Source organism: Oryctolagus cuniculus, chromosome 19, assembly GCF_051225735.1.
Source record: "Oryctolagus cuniculus isolate XC-2025 breed Fujian yellow rabbit chromosome 19, ASM5122573v1, whole genome shotgun sequence".
Lineage (NCBI taxonomy): Eukaryota > Metazoa > Chordata > Mammalia > Lagomorpha > Leporidae > Oryctolagus > Oryctolagus cuniculus.
Window position 1 is genome coordinate 51,348,677 of NC_142885.1, and position 9,385 is coordinate 51,358,061.

Below are 9,385 nucleotides of genomic sequence, written 5' to 3' on the forward strand. Positions count from 1 at the left end.
CTGCAAGTGCGCGGCCTGTACCAGAGAAGCTGCTAAGTCTCTATGCCTTTGATCTTCACCCACCTGGCAAATTCTACTCACTGAAACAGAAGTTGTGATTAAGGACAGAAAACATTTGTTCTTGCTACTACCATTGCTGCTGAATGTGTTGAATACTAATGAATAATTATTCTTTGCCAGGAATAAGTCAACAAGTTAAGGCAATTCAATAAGTTTCTGGCAAATGGAGGTAATATTTGCCCGAGAAAGAACTACTGAAATCTTTAAAATATAAAGAGTTGTCAAAAATCAATGATAACTCTAAAAATCACTCCTTATCAATAAAAATCAATGCAAAACTACAATATTTTATGCCAGCAAATTATCAAAAAGTTTTAAATGTTCCTTATTGATTTGGGGTAACCTACATCTGACCTACTGAGGTAAATGGAGAGTCACACATATTTCTAAAAAATCCAATATGGAAGTGCATATAAAGAACTTTAAAAATAATTAAAACTTCTGGATCTGTAACTTTCTCTAGGAATTTATCTTTAGAAAATTATTGGAAATTCAAATAGAGTTTCATGTACAAGAATACAACCAAATTTAAATAAATACTACTGCATTGTTGACTGTAGTCACCATGCTATACATGAGATTCCTATAGCTTACTTATCTATAACTGAGCGTTTGTACCTTTGACCTTTTACTTCCCATCTTCTCCCACCCCGTGCAGCCCACGATAACCACTGCTGCAGCCAGTTCTTTTATAAGCAGTGTCCTCGGCCCTCTCCACCCCCATACATGCAGCAACTATGGGTGGTAATGGATATGTTCATTAATGTCATTGTGACAGTCATTACACAACATATACCTATAGAAAGTCATTATGTTAAAGCTTGAATATACACAATTTTGTCAGTTAAATGTTGCTTAAAAGAATGCAAATAAAGCATTTATGATAGGAAAAAATAGATAGTGTCCAATTTGCTCAAATTATGTTATATCCCACGATGGAAAATACTTAGTCATTAAGATGGGGTTCCCATTCTAATGTGGTAAGTCACAAAGCTACAAAATACTTCACTTAGTGTATTGTGTGGGAGAAAGAAACAGGGTTAGGAAAAGTATCAGATCGATAGCAGAAGCTATTCTGGGAAGGTGGATCCTGAGTGAGTCTTTGCCATTCTTTTTTTTTTTTTTTTTTTTTTTTGACAGGCAGAGTGGACAGTGAGAGAGAGAGACAGAGAGAAAGGTCTTCCTTTGCCGTTGGTTCACCCTCCAATGGCCGCCGCGGCCGGCACTCTGCGGCCGGCGCACCGCGGCCGGCGCACCACGCTGATCTGAAGCCAGGAGCCAGGTGCTTCTCCTGGTCTCCCATGGGGTGCAGGGCCCAAGCACTTGGGCCATCCTCCACTGCACTCCCTGGCCACAGCAGAGAGCTGGCCTGGAAGAGGGGCAACCGGGACAGAATCCAGCACCCCAACCGGGACTAGAACCCGGTGTGCCGGTGCCGCAAGGCGGAGGATTAGCCTAGTGAGCCGCGGCGACCAGCCTGCCATTGTCTTAATGAGTGTTCCAGTTCTGTGGTAAACTTGTGTTGATCTGAGAATTTACAAATGGTTAAAGAGGCTTTTTAAATCTGAAGACAAGCTTCTCTGGAAGAAGACCACCGAGCTTGGCCTTGGGGAGCCCCGAGTCTGGTTGCAGCGGGTCTCTCTCTCCCTGGGTGGATGCTGCAAATCCTACCTCACCCTCTCTGAATCTCTGGTTCTCTATGGAAACAGTACTTCCTCATGCAGCTGTGCTGATAGTTGAATGAGCTTGCATACATTAAAAGATAGAGCAGCATGTCTGGTACCTTCAGGCTGCCGAACTATTACTAAGTAACGGGAGAACTGAACCTGCAACACAGGGAAAGGTGTCACCCAGACTTGAAAGTCTGGGAAGTATAGGAAATCAAAACTGGAATTCTAGGTCTGCCACTGAACTTGCTCTGGGATCTCGTGCTAGTGACTTAGTTCTTCCTAGATTCAGTTTTTTTTTAATCTGTAACTGGAAAATAAGAAAAGGATCCATGTCATAGTATCATGAGAGAGAACAGGAGCTAGAAAACTACAGTTTATGTGCTAAGTCCAGCCTGTCATCATTTTTGTAAATAATGTTCTGTTGGAACACAGGTGCTCCTCTGTTTAACTATTGGCTATGGTTGCATTTGTGAGCTAAGGGCAGGTTTGAGTTGCTGCAGCACCGCCCACGTGGCCCACAACACATAAACTACAATCCGCCCTTTACAGCAGAATTTTGCTGACCCCAGAAGCATCATAAAGAAATTACCTTGAATAATGCCTGTCACTCAACAGATAACTGCTATTATCACTACCACTATTGCCATTATTTTTGACTGATTCCTCTGCTTTAAAGTAATTCTGAAAATCACAGGGTCCAAACCTGTTTTCATCAGTATTAAATCTAATTAATTCCAGATGGATGAGTCATTCTTGCTGAGTCATTCTTTAAAAACTATCAGAGCAAGAGTCCCCAAGGAACACTTCTAAAATATATCCCAGTGTGTCCATCATCACCATTAGGAAAATACCTTATGTTCCTAGCCTTCCCCTTCACTGTTGCTTAAATGCGTGGTCTTCTCCCAAAGTCTCTAGCATGAAGAGTCTGTATATAAACTTCCCTTGTTGTAGGAAGAGTATGTAGTCACATCACAGTTTCTTGTCCTGAGGGTCATGTGACCCCAATTCCCTTCTTTTATTACCATGCAGGCTCTAGTCAGGGATCCTGGGATCCAGAAATTCAGCCAGTATGGAGAGAGAAACAGGCAAGGATCAAGGAAACTGACCCCACTGGGGAGCTGGCCAAGCCCCCGTGCATGACAGGTTCCAGCCTGTGCTGAGAAGACACTGTGACCTGAGGAGTGCAACCCAGGAGATGCGATGAAATTAGGGGAACACAGGCAGCATCTGATGTCAGAACAGCAGACAGCAATGGCGCTGGTTGTGCACCTGTGCGCTTAGAACTCAGATGCCTGCTCGGTGTACTAAGACAGAGGGTGCTGCATCTGGGTTGGGATACTGCGGTTCAACTAGATGTAGACTGTCTCAGGCTGCCCCAATTCCTGAGACGTCGCCTGGACGTCCAGTCCCAGCCCAGCCGAGGTTGAGATGACTGAGACGGTCTCTGTTTCAGCCAGTATTGGCTCATTGCCCTGGGACAAGGGCATGGATGGGCCTGCAGGAAGCAGGTGTCGGGAGGAGAGGGGATGTGGAAACTGCACCTTACACACGCTAAACTTTGGTCTCTCTCACCTGCAAGACGTCAGCCACTTGGAAGTCTTGATTACATTTTCTGGACATGTGAGCATATTTCATAGATTGGAAAGTGGAACTAAAAGTATGAATGAGAGAGAGAGAGAAAGAGAGAGAGAGAGATCCATTTGCTTGTTTACTCTGCGAATGCCCACAAAGGCTAGGGCTGGTCCTGGGCTGGGCCAGAGTCAGGAGCTGGAAATGCAACCAATATCTCCCATCCAGTATCTCCCATGGGGGTAGCAGGATCCAATTACTTGAACCATCACCTCCCATGGTCTACATTAGCAAGAATCTGGGGTCCAGAATTGGAGCCAGGAATCAAACCTAGACACTGAAATGGGATACAGGTGTCTTAAACCTGAACTTTTAACTCTTTTTTCCATGAACTTTTTGAAGTACATTCATAAAATCCATGCAGAATTCCAATTTCACCTGAAACACGTGGTAATACATTGAGCATTTAAGTCTAGGATAGGATCTGAAATTTTGCATGTCTTTCTTTTAAAAGATTTATTTTTTTATTTGAAATACAGAGTTACAGAGTGGGCGAGAAACAGAGATTTTCTACCCGCTGGTTCACTCCCCAAATGGCTGCAATGACCAGAACTGGGCCAATCCAAAGCCAGGAGCCAGGAGCTTCTTCTGGGTCTCCCACATGGGTGCAGGGGCACAAGTACTTGGACCATTCTCTGCTTCTTTCCTAGGCCATTAGCAAGGAGCTAGATTGAAGAGGAGCAGCCAGGACTCAATCTGGTGCCGATATAAGATGCCAGCATTGCAGGTGGCAGCTTTACCTACTGCACTGCAACTCTGGCACTGAAAATTTGTATTTCTAACAAGTTCCCAGGTGATGATGATGATCCAGGGCCCATATTTTGAGAAACTCTAAGTACAGAAACAACTTGCCTGTAAAACTCTAGCCTATAACTAAAAGCATGATCGCCATTTCCACTAAATTTTCATCAGAACCCCGAATAGTCTAAACAAATCAAGTTTACAGAAGAATAAATTGAGGGACAAAGATATAAAATGGGCTGGCTCAAGACACGATGCTTGGGAGTATCATTCTCAGGAGAGGAACAGCTGGAAGGTTGAGGACATGAACGAGCACATGAACTGCAAACTTAAGTAGCCACGAAGGCTATGAAGCTCTCATTAGTGAATGAAATCATTTCTGTGGTGGCTTGCAGCACATCTATTATATCTCCAGTTGTTATCATGTGAGAATGAAGACCCAGTGTTTCTAGGCCTTCCCAGAAAGAGAAGCCAAAAATCCCAATTTTTATGCATTGCCAATTAATTATAAAAATTTTTAAAAATTGTGCAAGCCAGATAATATACCTCTGTCAGCTATATTTGGCCTGGGCACTGCAAGTTTTCACCTTCAATGTATTAATGGTTCTCAATCCTCATTAGGCATCCAGATCACTCAGATATATCTGTCTATAATAGATATGGGATGGGACTTGAGAGTTTTGATTTCTATGAAGCTCCTGGACGATGTCTATGTTGTCGCTCCATAGACTGCACGCTCTAGGACACGGCTATTCACAGTGTGTGGAGTGCGGACAAGCAGCAGCTGCACCACCCGGGAGCTTATTAGCTGTGCATATTCTTGGATTCCAGAGTAGAAATACTAAATTCAGATTTCTGTGGCTGGAGCTTGGACATCTGTGTTTTGCTATGTCCTGTGGATCATTCTTATTCAATGTAAGAGGCACTGTCCTAGGTCAGTTGTTCTCCGGAGGCCTTAGTGCAAATTGTAATCACTTGCAGAGCTTTACAAATACCGATGTCTGGGAACTCTCCATTGGTCTAAGGTGGAACTTGGCACCATGACTTTTTTTTTTTAACAGGCAGAGTTAGACAGTGAGAGACAGAGACAGAGAGAAAGGTCTTCCTTCCATTGGTTCACCCCCCAAATGGCTGCCACGGCCACTGCGCTGTGCCAATCTGAAGCCAGGAACCAGGTGCTTCCTCCTGGTCTCCCATGCGGGTGCAGGGCCCAAGCACTTGGGCCATCTTCCACTGCCTTCCTGGACCTCAGCAGAGAGCGGGACTGGAAGAGGAGCAACTGGGACAGAACCCGATGCCCCAACCGGGACTAGAACCCAGGGTACTGGAACTGCAGGCGGAGGATTAGCCAAGTGAGCCACAGCACCAGCCGGCACGATGACTTTTGAAACCCTCTAAGTGGTCCCAACATGGGACCAAGGTTCAAGACTCCAGACATTTGTATCAGATACTTCTGTCTATTCTGCCCAAGTTGCAGAAATAGGAGTGTGCCTTTGGAGTTGCAGAGGTGATTTTAGCTAAAGCATATCAATGGGTGTTGCATATACCCAAAGTCTCTTGTGTCTATATGGACACATATCTATGCCTAGAAGGAAAATGAAAGGGGGCTATATGGGATGGGATCTATGATTTTGTCTCAGGTCCCAAGAAACCAATGTCACTGATTTCCCCAGTAATTCACAATTCTCTCTAAAGCCAAAACAAATGAATCCATCCCCACTCTTAGCCAGAATGATGACCATCCAAGGCCTAGAGTGACCAATAGCCAGAGTAACTGATCCACAGATGGCTCGCCTGGTCAGGCATACATTCCTGGCTTTGGTGCCTGGCCTGGTTGTGTAGTTAAAATGCAGGACACTCTGTTTTCTGGTTTAATTAGTTACTTTGCAACCAGTCAAATGCTCTAAATAGCAATAATAATTAGAGTGGGGATGTCCCCTTCTGGGTGATATCCAAAAACTGTGGTCTGCACTGTGGTCGCTAAGGACTCATGGAGTGAGGGAAAGAGTGGTATGAGTCCACGGTGTCAGATCACAGAGAAAAGAGCTGGGATCAGAATCCCAGAGGAGGATGGGCTTGTTTCCAGTAGCAGAGTGTGGCACAAAAGAACAGAAAATAGAATCGATAGGGCCACCAAGCATCCAAAGAGAAAGAGTGGGCATGAAAGCAGATAATCAGAATTAGAGAGGAAGCAAAACAAAGCAAGTCGGTTCTGGAGGCAGAATTTGGAATGCATCCCAGAGGGCCATCGGATGCAGGTGGATGCAGACATTTGTGAGATGACTGTGGCTGCGCTGATAGCCTGGAAAGGAGACATCAAGGGCAGCGAGCCTGTTTGGACAACATCCCTCATTGCCTCTTGCCGTATCTGTCAGTTGGTCAGCAAATATTTATTGAGCCCCTACTATGGGCCAGCAATGGGTGGAGTTGGACCAAGTTTCCCCAATTTTGTTGATGAATAGTTTCCACTTGGACAAACAGGAACTATAGGTTCATTCATTCATTCTGCAAATATTTGAGGATGTTTTGTGTACCATGCACTGTACTTAACAATAGGGATACAAAAATAAAGAAAACCAGCAATAAAGTCACTGCTCTCTTGGAGATCCCACACTAGTGGGGGAGGCCGATTATAAGCAACAAAATATATTAAAAAATGCAATATAAAAATACACTTGAGTGCTGTGAAGAAAGATTACAGATTACTCAAGAGAAAACTTTCTTTGAAGAAAATTTTTTAAAAAAAATATTTAATTATTTGAAAGGCCGAGAGAGAGAGAGACAGATAGACAGACAGAGAGATTTTCCATTTGCTGGTTCACTCCCCAGAGGACCACAACTGCTGGAGTTAGCCAAGCTGAAGCCAGGAGCCCAGGAATCCATCCAGGTCTTCCACAATGGTGACAGGGGGGTCAGATACTTGAGCCACCTTCCACTGCTATCCCAGGTGCATTAGCAGGGAGCCATATCAGAAGCAGAGCAGCCAGGACTTGAAAAGGCATTCTGATATGTGATGTTGGTGTTGCAAGCAGCGGCTTAACCTTCTGTGCCAAGTACCAGAAGTAGGAAGGATCATGATGCTAACAAGAAATGGCAAGGAGGCTGGTGTTGTGGCACAGCTGGTTAAACCTTTGTTTGCGACCCTGGCATCCCATATCAGGGTGCCACTTTGAGACCCAGCTACTCTGCTCTCAATCCAGCTTCCTGTTAATGTGCCTACGAAGGCAGCAGATGATAATCCAAGTACTTGGGTCCCTGTCACCCACATGGGAAACCAGGATGGAGCTCCTGGCTTCAGTCTGGCCCAGACTTCGCTGTTGCAGCCATTTGGGGGATTTGGGGGGAAGTTCTTGCCCTTTCTTTTTTTTTTATTTTCTTTTTCTTTTTTTGATAGGCAGAGTGGACAGTGAGAGAGAGAGAGAGAGAGAGAGAGAGAGAGAAAGGTCGTCCTTTGCCGTTGGTTCACCCTCCAATGGCCGCCGTGGCAGGTGCGCTGCAGCCGGCATGCTGCGGCCGGCACACTGCGCTGATCCGATGGCAGGAGCCAGGTGCTTCTCCTGGTTTCCCATGGGGTGCAGGGCCCAAGCACTTGGGCCATCCTCCACTGCACTCCCGGGCCACAGCAGAGAGCTGGCCTGGAAGAGGGGCATCCGGGACAGAATCCGGCGCCCCGACCAGGTTTAGAACCCGGTGTGCCTGCGCCGCTAGGCTGAGGATTAACCTGTTGAGCCACGGCGCCGGCTTCTCTCCCTTTCTGTCAGTCACCCTGCCTTTCAAAAAAAGAAAAAGAAATGGAAAGGAGGCTAGAATGACTGAACTATAGTGAATACAGAGAAAGAACTATCTCATGCCAAGCCTAGTATACAGTGCAATGATACTGGAGTTTTATCCAAGAGGAATGATACAGCAATTAAGGGCTTTACTCAAGCAGGATTGCCTGATAAGTGAGGCTGGAAACATTTTTAAGACTGTCAGAGAATGATGATCTTTCTACCACCTCCAATTAAAGGAGTCTTGCTGAACTCAATTCTCAACTCATTAGAAATCCTGAAGATTTCCAGGCAATGAAAGCTGCATGTCTCTGCAGTGTACCAAGTGAACCACTAAATTCAGATTTCTTGGCATTCATTGCCCAAATGTTTACAAGGTCCATGACCTTTCTGATCCCCATACCCAAAAGCTACAGCCAGGATCACGTGACAGTGCAGGGTTCCTTTGAACCTTTATCTTGACTGTGGTGTAGACAGCTTTGTATTTTCTACCCAGGTTACTGGTGGGGAATGGATGGGAGGAGGCTTCAGAGCAAATGCACATTGGCGTACTCTCTGTAATAGGCATATAAGCTTGGATATTACAACAGGAGTAGGCTCTACTCCTTAGTGCACACCTTCTGTGTATTTGTCCACTAGAAGGGTTGGCTTGGAGCCAGCATGTCCCTAGCGTGCTCTCCTATACGAGGGAGATTCAAAATGTTCATGGAAAATGAGATTGAAATACAAGCTTACTTTGGTATAGAAAAAAATTTTAAATCTATGCAGTTTTTTTTAAGATTTATTTATTTGGAAGGCAGAGTTACAGAGAGACAAAGAGAGAGATTTTTCCATCCATGGTTTACTCACTAAATGGCAACAATGGCTTGGGCTGGTCCAGGCCAAAGCCTGGAGCCAGGAACTTCATCTAGGTCATCCACGTGGGTGCAAGGAGCGCAAGCTCTTGGGTCATTTTCCACTGCTTTCCCAGGGCATTAGCAGGGAACTGGATCAGAAGTGGAACAGCCGGGACCTGAACCAGGACCCTTATGGATGCCATAATCACAGGCGGTGGCTTAACTTGCTAAGCCACAATGCCAGCCCCCCATGTTTTTTAAATGTGTGTTTATATACATAATATTCAATGTATAGATAGATAAATATCTATGTCTATATATATCTGTGCGTAGACATACCTACATATACATACACACATCTAAATCTATACAGACATAGATATAGATATAAATATATGATTATTTTATTTTATGGTTATTCTTGTAGACAAATATATAGAAAGAATACACTGAGGAAATGCTGCAGGCACTTGAACCACTGCAGCATACAAATGTAGAGAATACACACTAAGGACATCTTAGACCCAGCTCCACTAATCTAATAGACACATCTCTCTCTCAAGCCCAGTGGAAATGTGAACTCCAGGAGGGCAGGGACATTTGTGCCTACAACAGTATCTGGAAATACGGCAGGTGCTCACCAGCTAACCGAATGGATGAGTAAAGCTTCAGGGCTATA